The sequence below is a fragment of the Telopea speciosissima genome, chromosome 2 (assembly GCF_018873765.1).
Source record: "Telopea speciosissima isolate NSW1024214 ecotype Mountain lineage chromosome 2, Tspe_v1, whole genome shotgun sequence".
In the NCBI taxonomy this organism is placed as follows: domain Eukaryota; kingdom Viridiplantae; phylum Streptophyta; class Magnoliopsida; order Proteales; family Proteaceae; genus Telopea; species Telopea speciosissima.
The window spans coordinates 27,378,769-27,398,923 of record NC_057917.1 but is presented as its reverse complement, the minus strand read 5'-3'; the positions used below and the strand labels follow the sequence as shown (position 1 = coordinate 27,398,923).

The window sequence follows — 20,155 nt, the reverse complement described above, 5'->3', positions numbered from 1 at the left end:
GATGGAACCCTGCTCGCTTAAAGTAACGGTTATCCAAATTCCCACTACTTACTAGAAGAAAAGCTAGGTATTATAGTATTTAGTGTTTTTCTTTTGGAGTCAAAGATGCCAAATTAGGCCTAATGTGGGTTCATGGTTTTCCTTTTTTATTTTCTTGTGGTGCTTTCCTACCCCATTGAAATCTAAAAGCATGAGCTAAATTAGCAACTATTTTATCATATGAAGCTTTTAGTAATTAATAATTCTTTATGAAATCTGTATATGTTCCAACGTCACATGATTGAATCTGTCATTTGGGCATAAGGGCATTTGGGTTGATAAGAGAAACAAAAGATGACTGCTTGCCCGAAAAATAGAATATGGAATTTTTTTTCCTTTTTAAATCGAAACCACTGAAATGGGCTTGCCAACGTTTAATTTAACAACAATTTTTTTTTATTCGGCATAATGACTTGCTGAGTCTTCATTTCCCTTATCATCCTTATATTAGAATTCCTGTCTGATTTTTGTTACTAGTGTGTAGATCATATCTACGAATATGATTCTTTGACCTAAATTATACAGAAACAAACCCTTCCAGGCTCCATGGAGAAATTGAAAGATTGCCACAAGAACTTTCTGAATCTGTTGAAGCTCGCTCTTGAGAAAGATGAGATTTTAAAGGATCTGATCAATGAAAAGCTTAATTCTGACAGCTGTAATTGGTGTTCGCAAGGCAAGTTCAATCTCCCAAACTTGATTTCCAAAAGGTTTTCGAAATGTTACATTATTGAGATGTATACAAGCAAAAAATTTTAACCCTGACAATCTCAGGCATAAATATTTGGTTAACATTTTGACACTCCTGATTCTCCTTGAAAGATTGGGAGTCGTCAATCTGTCTTGGAGAGTTGGGTCTAAACTTGATTAGGTAGCGGAGAATTGCCTGGTAGGTAGCTAGGTTTCACTGCTTATGAATCTTTAACTCAAATTTCACCCTTGTTTTCTTTCTGAGTACCTTTTAGATTGCATTTTTTTTTTTTTTTTATAAGAAGAAAATCACTTTTAGATTGCATTCAGTTGTGGGCAATTAATTATAATTTGATTGGTAGATCAAATTCTTAACTTATACCTGGAAATGTTTTTAGCTAGGTTTCACTGCTCACCATGATGCTTTCTTTTGCAGGCAGAAGTTAACTACTATTCCAAAAACAAGGATGCTTTCAAGCAACTTATACACCGCTACTAGTGAGCTGACAAGGTTTCAAACAGGTATCTTCTACACAAATTTTCAGCTTGAATTTAACGGATGCCTCTTATATTTCTTATGGTTAAGCATGAATAAGTTTACTCGAAAGTTATAATTACTATGTGATAAAATTGGTCCATGTATTTTTGGCCATCAGATTTGCATCTTAGTAAACTACTAGTGTGACCCCTATGGTAAATATAACAAGCCCGATGGATGTAGTTTAGGTCAGCTGGCTGACTTTTGAATTCTTCTCTGAACCAATAGAAGGTTTACCTCACTGCTAAACATTATTGCTAAAAAAATTTGGGTCAGACTTCCTGCAGCTTGGTTGAATTTTATTCAACATAAACCCAGACTCTATTTTAATCCAAAAAAAAAGTTTTGTTGGAATTTGAAGTATACCATCCATGTTGTCCAAAATTCACATGAGGAAAAATCTTATCACAATAACAACAACTACTCAGACTTATCCCAACTAAATTTGATTTGCTACATGGATCCTTACACTCCAATCAGCTTTGTTCGAGGTCATACTGGATATATTTCCTAAGTTATGCATGTCTTTTCTCACCACTTCTTCTAGAATCATTTTAGGTCTACCCCTGGCTCTTTTAGCTCCTTCAATCTGAATCAAATCATTCCTCCGTATTAGATCATCCAAAGGCCTCCATTGAACATGGCCAAGCCATCTCAAACAACTTTCTCGTAGCTTATCATGTATCAAAGCTACTCCCAAATCCGCTCTAACATGATCATTCCTTACTTTATCCTTCCTAGTTTTGCCACACATCCATCTCAACATCATCTCAACTACACTGAGTTTATCTATATGATGCTTCTTAACTACACAACATTCAGCATCATACATCATAGCGGTCGTATGACTGTCCTATAAAATTTTCCTTTAAGTTTTAAAGGAATACATTGATTGCACAACACTCTGGACGTACCTCTCCACTTCATCCATCTTATTTTAATTCTTTGTAAAACATCATCCTCTATGTCACCTTTTTTTTTATGATTGAGCCCAGATACCTAAAATAATCACTTTGTTGAATCTCCCTCTCATCAATTTTCACCACTTCATTATCTGTCCTTGTGTATCTAAAGCTACACACCATATACTCCATCTCTGTTTTACTTATCTTAAACCTTTTGATTCCAAGGTTGATCTCCATAACTCCAACTTGGTGTTAATCCCTGCTTTTGTCTCATCCACCAAACAATATGAGAGAGGGCCGTACCCAGTGCACAAGGCTCTCGCATTTCGTAGGGTCTAGTTACCACCAGCGCAGTGGCCCAGGTTTGAGTCATGGGAATCAAGGAACACTGAAGGAAAAAACATACACCAAGGAACCTCATCTTGAATGTCTCTTGTTAAATCATCCATGATAAGCGCAAACAAATAAGGGCTTAAGGTTGATCCTTGATTTAACCCAATTGTAATTTGGAATTCACTACCTTGACCCCTCCCCCCCGCAGTTCTTACACTAGTCACCACACCATTAAACATATCTTTAACTATGTCCATATATTTAGTTGAAACACTTCCCTTCTCTAGTACTTGCTAGATTAACTCGCTAGGGACTCTACCATAAGTTTTTCTAGGTCAATAAAGACCATATGGATATCCTTCTTACACTCGCTAAATCTTTCCATGAGTCTCCTGAGTATATAGCTTCTATCGTGGATCTTTTTGGCATAAGACCAAATTGGTTTTCCATAATAGTAGTTTCTTGTCTCTAGTGAGTTTCAATACCTCTCTCTCATAACTAGTTGGTATGACTCATTAGTTTTATGCCTCTATAGTTATTGTTGCTCTGAATGTCACCTTTATTTTTATAAATTGAAACCACAATGCTTCTCCTCCATTCATCTGGCATTTCCTTGTGCTCATAATCTTATTAAACAACTTGATTACCTAAGATAAACCACAGATTCCTAAGCTCTTCCACACTTCTATTGAGATTCCATCTGGACCTCATGCCTCGCCTAAATGAGAAAAACCTTATACAACATAAGTAATTTAAAATAATTGTCACTATAATTAACATAATAAATTATATCATGCATTAAGAATGGCAGTGCAAGCATCTTCAGGGTCCACATACCTTGTGTTGTTCTAATGTACCCAATACTGAGTCCATTTACTATAGAAAATGTTAAAAATGCTCTTGATATATTGATGGTGCAGTAAATTTTAATACATAATTGGGTTAGCATTGCATTGGCAATTTAGGGATTTTTTAGTTCACGGAACACAAGTAGAGGGGATATCAATACCAAAAATGTGGTTAGCATATTCTGACAGAGATAAAATGAGACCCAAACAAGATCATGTTTATTCAAGGAGCTTGTAATTTATTGAACAAAATGTCCATTGACATTACAAAATGGCCAAATAGCTTTTTCCAATCCATTGTAATGGAGGTCAAGATAGGATCAGATTAAGTTCATGTTGGTTTAGAAAGAGAGTTTCTCATTAGTGACATGGGGGGGAGGGGGGACAGGCAAATTTATTTTCACGCTAAACATATTGATTGGGTTTTCTATTCTTACAAAATAACCAAATTCCCTAACAAGCTGGCTGTTCAGTGTAACATCTTTTTAGATTTGAATCTTAATGCCAGAACAGACTTATGTTGTGCTATATTTTCATGCAGGCCCAGTATGGTTATAAGTAAAGTGAAATTAAAACAAAAAACCAAATGTATATTTTTCTAGTCATGATTGTATAACTAACTTTGAAATTTACTAAATATGTAATCAAATTTTTTCAGTAGTTCAAATAGATTTGTGCTCCCTTTGTGATACTCTTTATTAAATCTTTGGTTGAGAAATAAAGTAAAATTTAGTTACCATATTTAGCAATTTTGGGGGGTTGAATTACACAATTGTGGTTGGCCATGAATTGAAAATTCTCTCTTTTTTTTTTATTTTCACTTCACTTTTCTTCAACCATGGATTTAAGGATCCGGACCCTCTCCAGCATATTGGCTAAGTCCACTCGGGATCGTGTGGGACCTATCTGAGTCCTAATCCAATACAGGGTGCTTGCAATATTACCCTGTTTACCCCCTGTTTTGCCCTAACTTGGCTGATCCTGGCCAAGACTTGTCCAAGTTGACTTGATATCAGATCAAGATCAGCAATGGCCAAGCCGAATCACCTAGTCCAGGCCCTACATCCTTACTTGCAATTAGACAAAGCCTTAGTATTTTTCTTTGAAGGAATGAATTAGGGTTAGAGAAACATTAGTTGTGTTTATATAATAATTTCAATCATAGGCAACAACATGTCTCTGTCTTTCTAAGCTATATTATAAATAGTCACTTTTTCTTGTTTTTGCAATCAGTCCCATGTTTGTTTTGGTTCTTATAGTAGCAATTCCTAGAGCTATGTTATTTTAAAACCCTTATAATTCCCATGGATTTGCATGGACTGAATTTTACAGGATTTCGTAGATTTACATTAACTTTAACTCAGCGTTTAAATAGAAACTATAGTTTAGAACTTGAAACTAATAACTGAGTTTTGCAGGTGCTGATCCCCGCAAAAAGCAAAACTTAAGGCTAGAGGTCTAAAGGGATACCCAGGAGCTCGTTGGCTAAATCATCGATTATAGAGTTATCATATCCCTTGTTCTTTGATTTTAGAATTTTTCCTGTGATGTGACGTGGTGGATATCATAGGATTTCCTACAAGTATAAGTTTGTTTTATTGGGTCAAGTAGGAACTAAAGGAATAAAGAGAGAAGGTTCCCCATGCCCCCAGTGTGAGAGGGATCTCCCACGCCATACCAATGGCAGCACAGAGAACGGTATTATTCACATGGGACTCACATGTTTAGAGGTGAAGAAAAATTATAATAAAAAAGTCCATTGTGAGAAGGCGTATGGTATATTGGTTGCATGAGAAACTTTTTCCCATAAATAAAATGAAGGCAAAGAATAAACTTCTCTCCGATCCCCCCCCCCTTCCCCACCCCCCCAAGAAAAAAAAAAAGTAGTTGGTACTTCATTGAAGTTGCAGTGCATTAACCTAACAGGGGGAAAGAAATCTTTGCTAATCTCACAGGTGGAGTCTGGGCACTGTGAATCCTCTAAAATAGGGGGAATCCAAATTAAAGTTATTTTCTGTGTGATTTGGCTGTGAGGTTCACAAATCTGTGAGTCCAAAATCTCCCTCTCCCCCTCCCTAAATAAAAATTAAATTACTAAAGTAGTATCAATTCTTAGCCATGCTCTGAGCTGAAGTGAATTTCCCCAACCCACCGAAATTTTTCTGCATTTTGGAATTAATACCAATCTAGATTGTACATGGTTGGTCTGTGATTAAATGTTTTCCATCCCTTGCCCTGCCCTAGATTAACTTGTTACCTACCTGGCCTCTTGGGTGGCATGTGTGTTAGTTTCAGTTGATGCTATCCTCATGATCATAGTTTGCCAACTCAAGGTTTTAAACTCAACTTAGGGTTCTCGATCAGGAGTTGACCCTCAAGTTGCATGGACTGAAGGAGTCAAAGGTCAATTAGGGGAGTGAAGAGTTTTAATTCAAATTTTATTTTCCTGTAAAATAGAATTTTCCATTGTTTATTTTAATGTAAAATACAAATTAGGGCATTAAAAAGTATGAAAACTTTACATGGAGAAAAGTTTGTGTGTAAAATAACAACAAACATAGTCTTTTCCCAGCTTAATGGGGTCAGCTACATGGATCCAAAACGAAAAGGAAAAGGGTAATGAAGAGATGGAGAAAAGGGGGATTGGAAATGAGATGAGAAATGCAAAATTGCAAATGACAAATGAGAGATGGAAACTAAAAAAGAAAAAGGAAGAAAGAAAGATCAAAGATCAAAGTAAGAGGAAAGAGGAGAGGCATAGCCCAGCAAGTCAGTAGAATCTCTAGTAAATGAGGTCTGCTACATCGATCCTTGCCCTCCAATAGGCTCTATCTGAGGTCATAGTAGGTACAAGACATAGACCTATGCATGTTCTTCCTCACAACTTCTCCTATGGTCATTTTAATCTTGCCCTACACTCTTTTAGCTCCTTCAATCAGGAGCATATCACTCCTCCTTACTTGGGCGTCCCTAGGCCACTGTTAAAATATCATTTACACAAAAAATAAATAAATAAACGAAAAAGAAAAAGAAATAATATATCAATGAGTTGTTCTGGAATCTCTACTATCCCTTAAAGAACGAGCCCATGTCTAGGCCCAATCACAGTACTACACATGTCCTAAGGTACAAAAATCGAACCAAACAATTTTCAAAATAGAAATTATCCCATGAAATTGAAATAAAAATCATACAAGATCAAGCCTAATTAAAGAGCAAGTGACTTTCGTTTGTGTTTCAGACTTTCAGTTGTCCATGTTCTTTTAATATTTTCATAAATTTTATTACGTCACCCGGTTGCGCTAAACACGTTGCCCCTACGCCTTGACACAGGGGTATGAAATGATCGCCGCACCCCCTGGAACCCCGAAAATGACCAGGGGTGTGGCGGTCATTTCGTGCACCCTTGTGTTAGGGCGCAGGGCTGGCGTGTCTTGCACAACCGGGTGGCATTCTTTCTCCCATTTTATTTTTTTATTAAAAGGATGAAGAAGGCTGTTAGGCTGCATGGCGCACCTACATCAAATATAAGCAAGGAAAAATGACACTCTTGCCCCCATGAAATGAAAAATCCCACCTCTGTTGGGTTCCCTGTACGTACTCTGGTGCAGGGCCACACAGCTTGGCCAATGTCAACACCTGCTGCCGCGCTGGACGATCTCTAACTCGAGGATAGGGTGCGATGAAGAGGAACCTAATCCCCAGACTAGTAACTAGTTAACTATTGGTCCTGGCCTTACACACCATATTAAGTAAAAAATAACCAAAGGAAGACATCAGTTTGGAGGTATTTAATTCGGGTAGGTATCGAGAGAGAGAATGCCTCAAGAAAGAGCCATGAGCCATTTCACAAGACTAGCGTAATTCAATGGCATTTCTCTCTTTCTGTAGGCCAACTTGTAAGAGTATTTATGTAATATCCCTTCATATGTTCTAATATAATCCTACTTGTATTAATACTCAGGCTGTGAGGGGCAATCTAGTAATTAGCCCCTCTGACCTAAACCCTAGTTTCCTATAAATACTAGCTGGAGGCAGCAGTCTGGGTATTCCAAACTAGATACTCAGAGTCTAATGCTTTAAGCAACCTTGTGCTTAAACCCTAAACCCTAACAATCTTAAAGCATTAGGATTTTCGTTTCTCTGCGATCAAGATCGACTTTGGATTTCGGATTCACCTTCGGCTTCGTCACAATTCTGGTTTTCTGATCGGCTTTGGAGTTTATGTGATCGGCCTTTTGGTGATCGAATCCACGGTAACGGCTTCTTGAGAGATCGATTTTCAACTTTGGTGATCTATCATTCACGATTCTGGTCTTTTGAAGATTGATTTTTGAAAGTGTGGAAAAGTGATCGTTCGTTGGTGATTAGAAGTGTGCATAATTGGTTTTTCTGGTCAGTTGTGCGTTATACGGATTCACGGTTCTGGTCAGTTTTTCTACACCGTTTTGGTTTTATCAAAACCTTTAGAAAAATAAAATTTAAAAAAAAAAAAAAAACCCCACTAAGAAAGGACGTTTGCTTTTTTATTCAATTCTAAAAGCCAAAAGTCAGCAAGTCGTCTTAAAGGTTTTCTTTTGATTTCTTTGATTGCCACAAAACTGAAAGAGACAAAAGAGTGACTTCTGATTTGATCGATTGAAAAAAAAAAAACATCATTAACTTTGTCAGAGAAGGACGTTTGCTTTTGGATTTTTGCTTTTGACTCAATTTCAAAAGCCAAAAGTGGTTTGCAGAACGGTTTCTTCAAAGAGCATCGATTTTTTTTATTATTTGAGAAAAGGATAAAAGCAGCTTTTGGCATAAATTTTTCCTTTCTTGGGTTTGGCCACTACCCGCGAGCAGCCAATATCCGCATCAGCGCCGACACCTCTACAATTTTGCAAATCTTTCCTCCGCTGTCTAAATTCAGGGTTCTCCATCTCAGGTGTGATTATTCCTTGGAGCATTTATTTTTATTTGAATTTTTCTTTGGGCATATAAATAAATCACTTACAATGGAGAAACATGTTGTTCTAATTGAGATGATCAAACTGGAAAGCTTTAGTGGCTCTGAGTTCTTGGAAAAGGAGGACTCAGTTTGGACTGAAGTACCTCAATATTTTTTACACTGTAGTAAATACTTTTTCTGATTGTACGGACCTAACTAAAGCCCAATGGATAAGTGATGAGGACTTTTGCAAAGACTACCTATTGAACTGCCTATCAAATAGGCTGGCAGAGACCTATAGTAAATATGAGACTGCAAAAGAGATTTGGGAAAACTTAGAAGCCCAATTCAAAAAGGAGGAGGACCTATCAAAGACTCACTTGGTTGACAAGTTTATGGATTTCAAGTTTTAAGAAGACAAGAAAATACTTCCTCAAGTAACAAACTTTGAGAACTTGAGAACAAAACTGAACCAAGAAAATATCCATATTGTAGATGCATTCTTAGTGGGCGCAATTATGTTTAAGTTACCCTCTACCTGGCATTCCTTTAAAACTGAGATGCATAGGAAGAAAACACAAGTGGGGCTGGATGATCTCAAACGGTTCATTAGAATCGAAGATGAGAACAAGGCCAGGAATAACTTGGAGATGGTGAAACAAAAATAGGCATCTGCCAATTTAGTTTCACAATCCAAGAAAAATCCTAGGCAGTCCCAGCCACCTAAGAAAGAATCCCAACAGTTGGAGGCCAAAAAGACTAACTTTAAAAAGAAGGGCAAGTGCCGCAATCGTGGAAAGTGGGGTCACTATGCATCTGAGTGTAGGGGTCCTAAGAAAGGGAACATTGACACACCACAGAAGGAAGTTCACATGTTGGTGGACAAGACTGAGCCTACTAACTTTGTTGCCATGGTTGGCAAGGGTAAGGGGTTGGCCAGTACATCTCCAGACTGGTGGTTAGACTCTGGAGTGACTTGTCATGTTTGCAATAGCAAGAACATGTTCACTGATGTTGTTAAAGTAGCAAAGACTGTCATTATTGCAAATGGAGACGTCGTGGAAGTGCTTCAACAAAGGACAGCGAACCTGGTTCTTTCATCAGGTAAAATACTTACTTTGAAAAATGTTAAACTTTTTTCTGGTTTTGAAAAGAATTTAATTTCAATTGAAATTTTGCTTGATGTAGCATGTCTATTACTTTTAGTAGTGGTAGAGTAACACTGTCTGTTAACTCTTTTTATTTTGGATGTGCTTATAATTTGAATGGTATGTTTAGATTGAGTTTAGCTAATGAGACAATAAATCAGGTTAACCATATTTCACTTGATCCCAAAATACTACATTGTAGGTTAGGACATGTGAACTATAGAAAAATGCTCAAACTAGCTAAAATTCATAATTTACCATTAGACACTTCAATTAGATTTAACAGATGTGAAGTGTGTGCTCAAACCAAAATAACTAGAAAATCTTTCAAACTGGTTTCTAGGAGCACTCAACTTCTTGAACCTATACAGTCTGGCATTTGTGACTTTAAAAACTACACAACGCAACTAGAGGAGGTCGAAAGTATTTGATAACATTTATAGACGATTTTTTTAGATATTGTTATTTATACCTATTAAAATCTAAAGATGAAGCATTTGACAAATTTAAAATTTTCAAGAAAAGGGTAGAAAATCAGTTGAACTTGAAAATTAAAAGATTTAGAAGTGATAGGGGAGGAGAATACAAATTGACAGAGTTCAAGAAATTTTGTGCCTCTGCGGGCATAATCCTTGAAACTACTGCTCCTTACTCACCTCAATCAAATGGCATAGCTGAAAGAAAGAACAGGACATTAACAGAGATGTTAAACTCCATGTTATTGACAGCTGGCATGCCCTCTTAATATTGGGGAGAAGCAGTGTTGACTGCAAATCACATTCTAAATGGACTACCACATTCAAAACTGACTTCTACACCTTATGAACTATGGCATAACCATCCATGTATATATGACACTCTTAAGGTTTGGGGCTGTATAGCTTATGTTAGGATACAAGACCCTAGGAGACCTAAGGTGGAAACTAGAACAAACACTTGTGTATATCTAGGTTGTGCAGAAGACAATGCTGCAAACCAGTTTTTGGATCTATCAACCAATGTGGTGATAGAATCTAGGAATGTCATATTCTTTGAAGATAAATTACTCAGAGATAAAGGCTTGACCTTGCCTGGTTTGACTGAAATGGTTACAGAATCACCTTTGGAATCTGAACCAATTATTTCTGACACTACTCCCACAATGGTTATTAAATCATAACCTAGAAGAGTATCTACTAGAGATAGAGTACCCAGGAATTTTGGTGAGGATTTTATGACCTACCATCTAGAGGCTGATCCATCCACCTATAAAGAAGCAATGAGATCTAGGGACTCACTGCTATGGAAAGAAGTCATTGACCAGGAAATGAGCTCTTTAATGCATAATGAGACGTGGCACCTTGTTGATCTACCTAAAGGGGCCAAGACAATAGGGTGTAAGTGGGTACTGAAGAAGAAACTTAATCCGGATGGGTCTATAGCCAGGTATAAAGCATGGTTAGTAGCTAAGGGCTATACCCAGGTGAGAGGGATAGATTATTTTGACATCTACTCTCCGGTCTGCCATTTGGCAATGATAAGGATTCTTCTTGCCATAGCATCTATTGAACACTATGTTGTACATCAAATGGATGTAAAAATAGCTTTCCTAAATGGAGACCTAACAGAAGAAATCTACATGAACCAACCTGAATGGTTTGTCATGGAATGTTTTGAAAAAAGAGTTTATAAATTAAACAAATCTCTCTATGGTCTTAAATAAGCACCTAAATTATGGCATGAGAAGTTTGACAAGACAGTAAAGAGCCTTGGTTTTCAAATCAGTAACTCAGATAAGTGCATTTATTTTTGGTCTGAGTCAAACAAGGTCGCAATTATTTGCTTGTATGTAGATGACATGTTGATTCTAGGTTCTGATCTCTTTGTAGTGAGTAACATTAAAGAAACTTTGTCCAAAGAATTCAACATGAAAGATCTTGGTGTGGTAGACATCATTCTTGGGATGAGAGTAAACTTCAGTGGGCAAGGGATCACCCTTAGTCAGTCTCATTACATTGAAAACCTACTTTCTTGTTGGGGATACAGTGATTGTAAATCGATTGAGACACCCTATGACTATAACAAACGGTTGAAACCTAACAGAGGTGACATCGTGAATTAGTTAGAATGTTCTAAACTGATTGGTATTCTTATGTATGCAATGAGTTGCACCAAGCCAGACATAGCCTTTACGGTAGGCATACTGAGTTGTTTCACTAGTAATCCTGAAAAAGAGCATTGGGATGCCCTGACGAGGCTGATGAGATACCTTAAGGGTACTCTAGGTTATGCTCTATGTTATACTGGACATCCTCCAACTTTGGAAGGATATTCTGATGCATCTTGGTGCTCAGATTTGTGAGACAGCAGATGCACCAGTGGTTATGTATTTACACTAGGAGGAGCAGCTGTAGCATGGAAATCCAAGAGACAGACTAGTATTGCTCTGTCATCTATGGAATCAAAACTTTATGCTCTAGCTTCTGCGGGAGATGAAGCAGAGTGGATAAAGGATCTGATCATGCCTATTCCATTGAGGAGTTTTAAGTTAAACTCTATATCTATTTTCTATGATAATCAAGCAACAAAGACGATAGTGAATAACTCACTCTTTAATGGTAAGAGGAGACACATCAGGCTGAAACAGGTCATGCTGAATTATCAAACAGAATAAGGGATTATCACTTTGATTGATGTGAGATTGAAGGATAATATGGCAGATGCCCTTACAAAGGGATTGAACAAAGATCGAACATTCAAAATTACGGGGGAGATGGGGTTAAAGACCATTTAGTCAGGTCTTAACTTAACCCAGTATTATTTTGAATTATTCGAATCTCATCTAGCCTTGGTAAGCATTCGGGACAGTTTACATGTTTCAGATAACTTAGTTAGGTTACTTAGTATAGGGGTTTGTGAAACCATTCCAAACTTGATGGTGTAGCAAATTTTCATGTGAAGTTTCCTTACTTTGTTATTCCACAAAGGAATATGAAAAATGTCTGATATGTTTCAATGATATTGCGCTAGTCTTTATATCATTCCAAATTTGATGACATGTCTTTCATAGTATGGTGTACCATTCTACATTTGATGATACAATATAAATTCATGACTGATATGACGAACACAGTATTCCAAATGAAAATATGGTATGGTCCTTGTGATAAAGACTATATAGGATCGAGTTCTTGTAATAGAAACTTGATGATGATGCTTATTATTTTTTGATCTATCTTCAGTCATATATAGAATGTACTAAGTTCTTATTGTTGAACTAGATACTATTGTACAAATGATTGAATTCATATTATCTTATGAAATTCATATTGGACAAATTACAGAGAATGGCGAAGATGGAGGAGAACGGTTGAATCTGGATCTCGATGAGGATGACTTACTTGATGAGTAAAGTCACATGGATTGTAAGGACTTTTTCTTTTGACTATTTCTTTTGGTTTAGCCACTTGCATGTGGAACTTCAGATTTATTGTTGGGTTTAGTTTTGATCTAAAACCCTAGTTTTATTTCTTGAAGTTTATTTTTTTTTAATTATTTGATTTTTTGGATTATTGATATTCAATTTATTCAATTTATATTGATTCAATTACTGATTGAACAATGGTTTTCTATACATGTGTGGTGGATATATGTAGAACATAGGAGGAGATTGTAAGGGTATTTATGTAATATCTCTTCATATGTTCTAATATAATCCTACTTGTATTAATACCCAGGCTATAAGGGATAATCTAGTAATTAGTCTATCTGACCTAAACCCTAGTTTCCTATAAATACTAGCTGGAGGCAGCAGTCTGGGTATTCCAAACTAGATACTCAGGTGTAATGTTTTAAGCAACCTTGTGCTTAAACCCTAAACCCTAACACAACTAACTAACCTCAAAACCTTATATAGTATATTCAATTTAAACCACCAAGAGAGAGAGGCAACCCATGCATGTCGCTACCTAGCTTTCCTTCAAATTTTATATAAAAGTCTCAAACCCAGTTGCAAAGACCATTCAAATTCCCTGCGATCATCAATTTAACCTCTGCTAAAATGGCATCGCCTGGGTGCACCCTCTTGTCATTCTTGCTCATCCTCATAGCGCTTGTCCTACATGAGGCTCAAGCCGCTAGCATCCACCATCACCAATTGAATGGCCACTGTGCACCTTGGCGACATGCCAATCAAGCTCACCATGCACCTTTGCTCCATCACAAGAACCACAAACCCCGGTTCAAGCCTGGACCCTGGCAAATGGCTCATGCTACCTTCTACGGAGGCAGCAAATAGCAATGGCCAAGGAACAATGGGTAGGTTACGTTTGGTATGCATTCTTGGAATAGATTCTGAATCTAAAGAAAAATCAATTTTCAAAATATGTTTTAGATTTAAATTCTATTTAAAAAATGTATACCATACCAAACACAGCTTTAGTAAATTTGCATATTATTTATTTGGGAGAAAGTTCAATTCTCTGGCCGGGAGCGTAGCCTCCCCATATGAAAAGACACCTCTGCCCCCTTATTTTGAGGAGAAGAGAGATAGACACATGGAAGTGCTGGCGTAAGCCACACTCTGGACAGAGAACTACTTTCCTATTTATAAAAATAATTATTTCATGCATGCATGTATTATATAAATTAATGAAAAATAATGGATTTGTGTGGTAGGGGGTGCTTGCGGTTATACTGATTTGAATAGCCAAGGCCCAAGGGTATGGGTATCAAACTGCAGCATTAAGTGAAGCTATGTTTAATAAGGGGTCGACATGCGGAGCATGTTATGAGATCAAGTGTGTGAACGATCCCCAATGGTGCAAGCCAAGGCAGCCTTCTATCTTTGTCACTGCAACCAACCTTTGCCCACCAAACTACTACCTATCAGCCAACAATGGAGGATGGTGCAACCCACCCCTCTAGCATTTTGATCTTACCCAAGCTACTTTCCTTCAGATTGCTTAATACAAGTTCGGCATTATTCCCGTTCAGTATCGCCGGTAAATCACCATTTTCTACAATTTTTATTTTGTACATTCTTTCAAAAATAAAATCAAAGTTGAGCAGGAAAAATAATTAAAGGTAGGGGAGGGGGAGCTTCCATATCATACATCTTTATCCCCGGCCTCTAGTTCTCGGCCTGGCCCAGTTCCCCAGTGCCCCTAACAAGGGGGTGCAATGACCATTCCACCCCTGCCTGAACACTCTGGCTTTGGTTGGGTCTAAACCCCCCCCCCTCCCCCCTTATTAGAAGCATTGGGGAACTGGAAGAGATAATTTTCCTCCATATCATATATGAGTGTTGAGTTAGGTGGGATAAAAAACTTGTACTTGTTTCCCACAAAGTGTCACAATTCACAAATATGAGTGTTGATTGGGTAGGGTGGGAAATTTATTAAATATATTTTTTCTTGTTTTGTGGTGTCAACTCACTTTTTCCCACCCTCAAAGTCATTTTGTGTCTATCACTCTCCTCCTCTCTCATTTCCTCTTTTTTCCATATAGAATCCCACGGACTCAACTCAAATTCATGTACGAGAACATTCTTGTATGCCTGGATGCTATCCACATAGAATCCAGAGAAGGAGTAGATTCCATATGGATGGCATCCAGGCATACGAGAATGAGAACATTAGTCGACCTCGAATCCCACCCCAACTCCATTTCCTCTCTCTCTCCTACCAAATCTTACCCTATTACAAAATACATATTCCATTATTTCCTTCCCTTCCCATTCCTTGTCAATCCAACCCACATTTATAGAACGTGGTTGCATGCATGCATGTAGGGTGCCTTGCCAGAAGAAAGGAGGGATTAAGCTCACCATAGGAGGGAGTCAATACTTCACGCTGGTTCTGGTATGGAAAGTGGGAGGCCCAAGAGACATCAAGAGTGTGCAAGCGAAAGGTGACAAAGTGCCATGGACACAAATGACACGCAACTGGGGTCAGAACTGGCAAACCGGTACCGTTTTGATGGGCGAGTCACTCACCTTCCGAGTCGTGGCTAGTGACGGCAGGACCTCTACCTCCTGGCACGTTACCCCACATAACTGGCAGTACGACCAAACCTTCGAAGGCAAGAACTTCCGGTAGTCATCGATCGATCCAATCTCATATCATCATCGATCAATCTACGTTATACGTACTCATTTCAAAAATTAAGCAGAGAGGCAGCCTACATTCAGCACCTCATCATTTATATTTATATTTATATTTATATTTCTCTCCCCAAGAGTCTTGTTTGATTTGTTATAAATCGCTCATGTTTGCTGATTAATTTTGGTCAAGAATGGTATGGGGTTTTTTTTTTGGAGGGGTTAGAAGAATGGTGTGGTTATTACTTGTAATCCATAGTTTCACAAAATGTTTGAAATTAAGAGCAAGAGCTGGTTATTTTGTTTTGGAAGAATATTCAAGACCTGGTTTGAGTGAGTACATACTGTGTATATCATCTGTACGACAGTATAATTAAATTAAAAGCTCAATGTTGCTGAAAATTGAATTTTATTTCTGGTGTAATTCATCAAAGGTACATGAGTCTATTAAAAATTCACTTTCAAGGTTTTGGGAAGAGCAAAAATATATATAATTAGATTAATACGAGAGGATTAAGAAGATAAAACGTCAACTCAAGAACAAAATGAGACACTACATTTTTGTTGGGAGGTGGATTATGTGAGGGCTTTTTTCTATGTTTCTAATTAGTTGGGGTTGGTTAATTTTGGTATTTATAAGTGTCCCTAATGAATTACAAGCCAATTAAAACTCAGAAAATTCTTTTTTATTTTCCACTCCTTTATTTTATGGGATTCTGTGTTAGAATTGCGAGTACAATTCGGCGGAAGCGAATTGGAATCATTGCAACGGATGGATAAATTATTCAAATCTCATAACGAAACTTAGGGTTTTAATTGTGACATGAAACTTCACAAGCGCAAAGCAACCTCCATGCGATCTTAGCCCTTTCGTAATGAGTCTCACACACACATACAGCTTTACGTTCCCTTTAATGCAAGCTCGCTCCTCCACAATCAATTGGATTTTTGCCAAAACCATGATCACAGACTGGCAGAGAAGGAGATTAGAAAAGATGGAAATCCTCAATAATATTATGAGAGCTTGTTTCAGGGTTTTTTACAACATATTTTTATATAGTGCAAAACCCTAGTATTAAGTGATGGGATAATTATTAAACTACTCCTGGATTATCCTAATGCTAATCCCCTGGTATGTGTTCATATTGGCATATAAGCTAAGTCCTCCATATATATATATTTAAAAGGTTAAGGAGTAAAGGAGGGCTCCTATAAACTAGCCTTGTGGATGCCCAAATAAAAACGCTACGGACACGTGCCCATCAAATTCACATTTGTGTAGATTAAATAAATTAATTTGTATAATTTAATAATAGTCTTTGGTAATCTTTAGGTTTTAACCTAAAATGGTTCACAACTAGGAACAAGATTAGACATTCCATTCGTATGGTTGGCCGCACTATGTGTACCTTGAAATTGAGATTTCAGCGCACAAGTGTAAGTGTACATATAATGTGTACATTAAACTAGATCATACGAGGATTTCACATGTAGGTTACTATCAGTTTAATTGGAATGGAATTTTCTTTGGGAGTGCACGGTCGGTCCTTTTACCTGAAAGGTCCTTATTGGTGTGGTTACACATTCTGGGTATTGACGCACCAATGGTTGATGTCTCTATGACTATATCGGTATACTTGATTCACAGTGTTGTCGTATTAAAAAGAGATGCCCAACATGGTATCCATTGCCCTAATTGGAAGAATATCAAGGAAAGAGAAAGTTTGTAATTGATTGCACATAAATCCGGATCTAATGGCATTTTGGTAAAATATTTAGAAATTTATATTCATAGATATATCAACCGTTGGTGTGCCTAAGTTATGATCATGTTCAATGGAGGCCTAGGGATGCCCTAGTAAAGAGGAGCGATATGATCCTGATAGAAGGAACTAAAAGAGCAAGGGGCAGACCTAACATGACCACAAGAGAAGTGATGAGGAAGGGCATGCATAGTCTAGCTAGGTCTTGTACCAAGTATGACCTTGGATAGAGTGTATTGGAGAGCAAGAATCCATGTACCAGACCTCATTTAGCTGAGATCCTACGGACTTGCTGGGTTGTGCCTCTTTCCTCTTACTTTCATCTTTTGTTGACTTTTTATTTTTCAACTTTCGTATGTCATTTTCCATTTTCTATTTCCCATCTCATTTCCCATTCCTCTTTTGTTTAGACCTTAGTTTTTCCTACCTTATTTTGTTTGGATCCATGTAGCCGACCCCATTAAGTTGGGATAAGGCTGAAGTTGTTGTTATTTTGAAATTTATATAATTTATTGATTATTAATATATTATTTTCATAAACAATTGTTGAAACGTTTTCATGGGCTCTCTTTGTTATCATTTTTATTTTTGTTTTCTGACGCAATGTTTTTGTTAGTGTTTGATGTCATTTATGGACCCTATTTCTATTTAATATAAGTCAAAATAATAGAAAAACCATAATCGGATCAAGACCCATTTATCTATCATGACAAAAAGTCATTTTTAGCCAGTTATGCAAGTACAATGCATTAATGAACATGTACACTTTCCTTTTGCCTCTCTCTCTCTCTCACACACACACCCACACACACACACACACCCACACACACAGCTACGTTTAACTACCTATATATTATATTATATTATATTATATTATATTATATAACATATAATATATTTGTTGAGGATATGATAGTTGGTATTGTCATTGTTGTCAACACAATTAGGATCAACATGCTCACACATATCATGGTGTGAAAGATAGTCAGTGTGACAGACTTACACAGTGGTGGATATATGTTCAATGTAGCACTGTAACATGGACAGAGCAAGTATAGTCAATAGAGTACAGTTATAAGAATGTACAGTGGGTACAATGATAAAGGGCAAGCATTGTACATGTTATAGTGGTAGTTGTACATATATTGTAGTATACTTACAATGCAATGTTAGTATAGTGACTAGTAATGCGTTATTGGAGTGGCAACACAGCTGAAACTGATAAATAGCATTTTGGCAGCTTCTGAGGTTTTGTCTACAAGTTTTCGCATCTCTACTCTCTATTGCCTCAATGGAGATCGTGCAATGCACTCCAACTTCAAACTCCTCAACCGCGAGATCGAGATTGAATGGGAAAAATCGTACTCAATATGTAATAATAATTTGGGTTTTAGGGCTGCAATAGGGTCGGATTGGGTCGGGACTTTTAAAAACCCCAACTCAACCCTGAGTCCCCTTAGCTAGGTCTAGGCCTGGCCCGACTTGACCCTGACTCAGGGCTAAAAAAACTAACCCTGACCCGCCCTCAAGGTCAGGGCGGACTGATCCTGATTGGCTCTGGCCATGGGGTGAAGGGAGATGCATGGGTTGGCTACGTTGGGAAGAAGAAGAAGAAATTTCTAATCCGATTGATGTTCTAACATCCCGAATCAAGGTGGCTCTAGAGGAAGAAAGAAGAGAAGAGAAGAGAAAGAGCAAGAAGAAGAGAAAAAAAAAAAAAAAAAAAAGATAGGGTCGGGCCGAGCCGGGCTCAGCTCGAGGCCTCAACCCTGGCCCGGGCTAGCCCAACCCTGACTTAGCGCAAGAAATTCCCAACCCTGACCCTCCATCAAGGCTAAGGTATCTCAACCCAGGCTTGTTCGAGCTCCAAACGGGTCAAGGCAGGCTCGAACCATCATGCAAACTTGCACCCCTATTGAGTTTTTGTAGGAAAAAGAAGAGCGTTGATGTCAAAGATCGGTAGGGGTGACTCAAGCTGGAGAATGGGAATGTTGAATGAGGAAAAATCATATTCTAGAATGGGCTGCAGTATTCTTGACTGCTTTTCCAATGATTAGAGAATGGAATGTTTACCTAACAACATTTTTTTTACGATCCAGAATACATTCTAGGTCGATTTTTGCATTCTGAGATGAAAAAAAAAGAGAGTTAATTTTATCATCTCTAAATGCGAAATGACCTAAAACACATACCAAACGCAGCCTAAACCTTAATGAATCTTATTATAACAATAAAATGGGCTGATGTTCTCTGTGTCGCAGCGCAGCTTGCGCCCCCGAAATAGAGAGCATTTGGCCCAATAAAATAATGGGAAAGAGTTCTCTGAACAAGCAACATAGGGGAGTTGATACACAATGAAACAATTTCGTACATGGAAGGGAAATGAGGTCATTTTATCTGAGAAGGAGAGAGATAGACACAGAAGGTGCTAACATATCCAATCCAGCAACTCAGACAACCTTTTCCCTCTGAGTTCCCATGCTGCCAGTATGGGGAGGAATCTACATGGCACCCAAATGAGTGTCCCTAAAATGGGTATCATCCACATGAGACCCACATATTCATAACATGAGAGAGAAAATGACAAGCTAACCCATGTGAGAGGGAAATTGCACTATGGTGTCATGTTGAATTTTTTTCCCCAAAAAAATATATTAAAGAGTGGATTTGGACCGGTTTGGGCGGGCAATCGTTTGTGGTGGGTGGGTTCGGCCATGAAATGGAAGGGGAAACAGTGGAGGCCCAGAGAAATGGGCCAAACCCTTAGCAGGCTGAACTCAACCCAGGCCCAAATACCAACAACTTGTAGTGGTCATTTGGATCATGTTGTCGTGACACGTGTCCTCTGGTTGGCCTTATACTCGTTATTTCAAAAGTATTCA

The 20,155-nt window shown here is 37.8% G+C and overlaps 1 long non-coding RNA gene and 1 pseudogene across 1 annotated transcript; both read left to right on the top strand.

The window, feature by feature from the left end:
* Positions 1-1,174: 1,174 nt before the first annotated feature.
* Positions 1,175-19,690, top strand: LOC122651920. The gene is made up of 3 exons (XR_006331533.1): positions 1,175-1,251; positions 15,945-15,952; positions 19,679-19,690. It is a non-coding gene; the product is annotated as an uncharacterized LOC122651920 (long non-coding RNA).
* On the top strand, positions 13,656-15,515 carry LOC122651919 (annotated as a pseudogene).
* Positions 19,691-20,155: the final 465 nt, after the last annotated feature.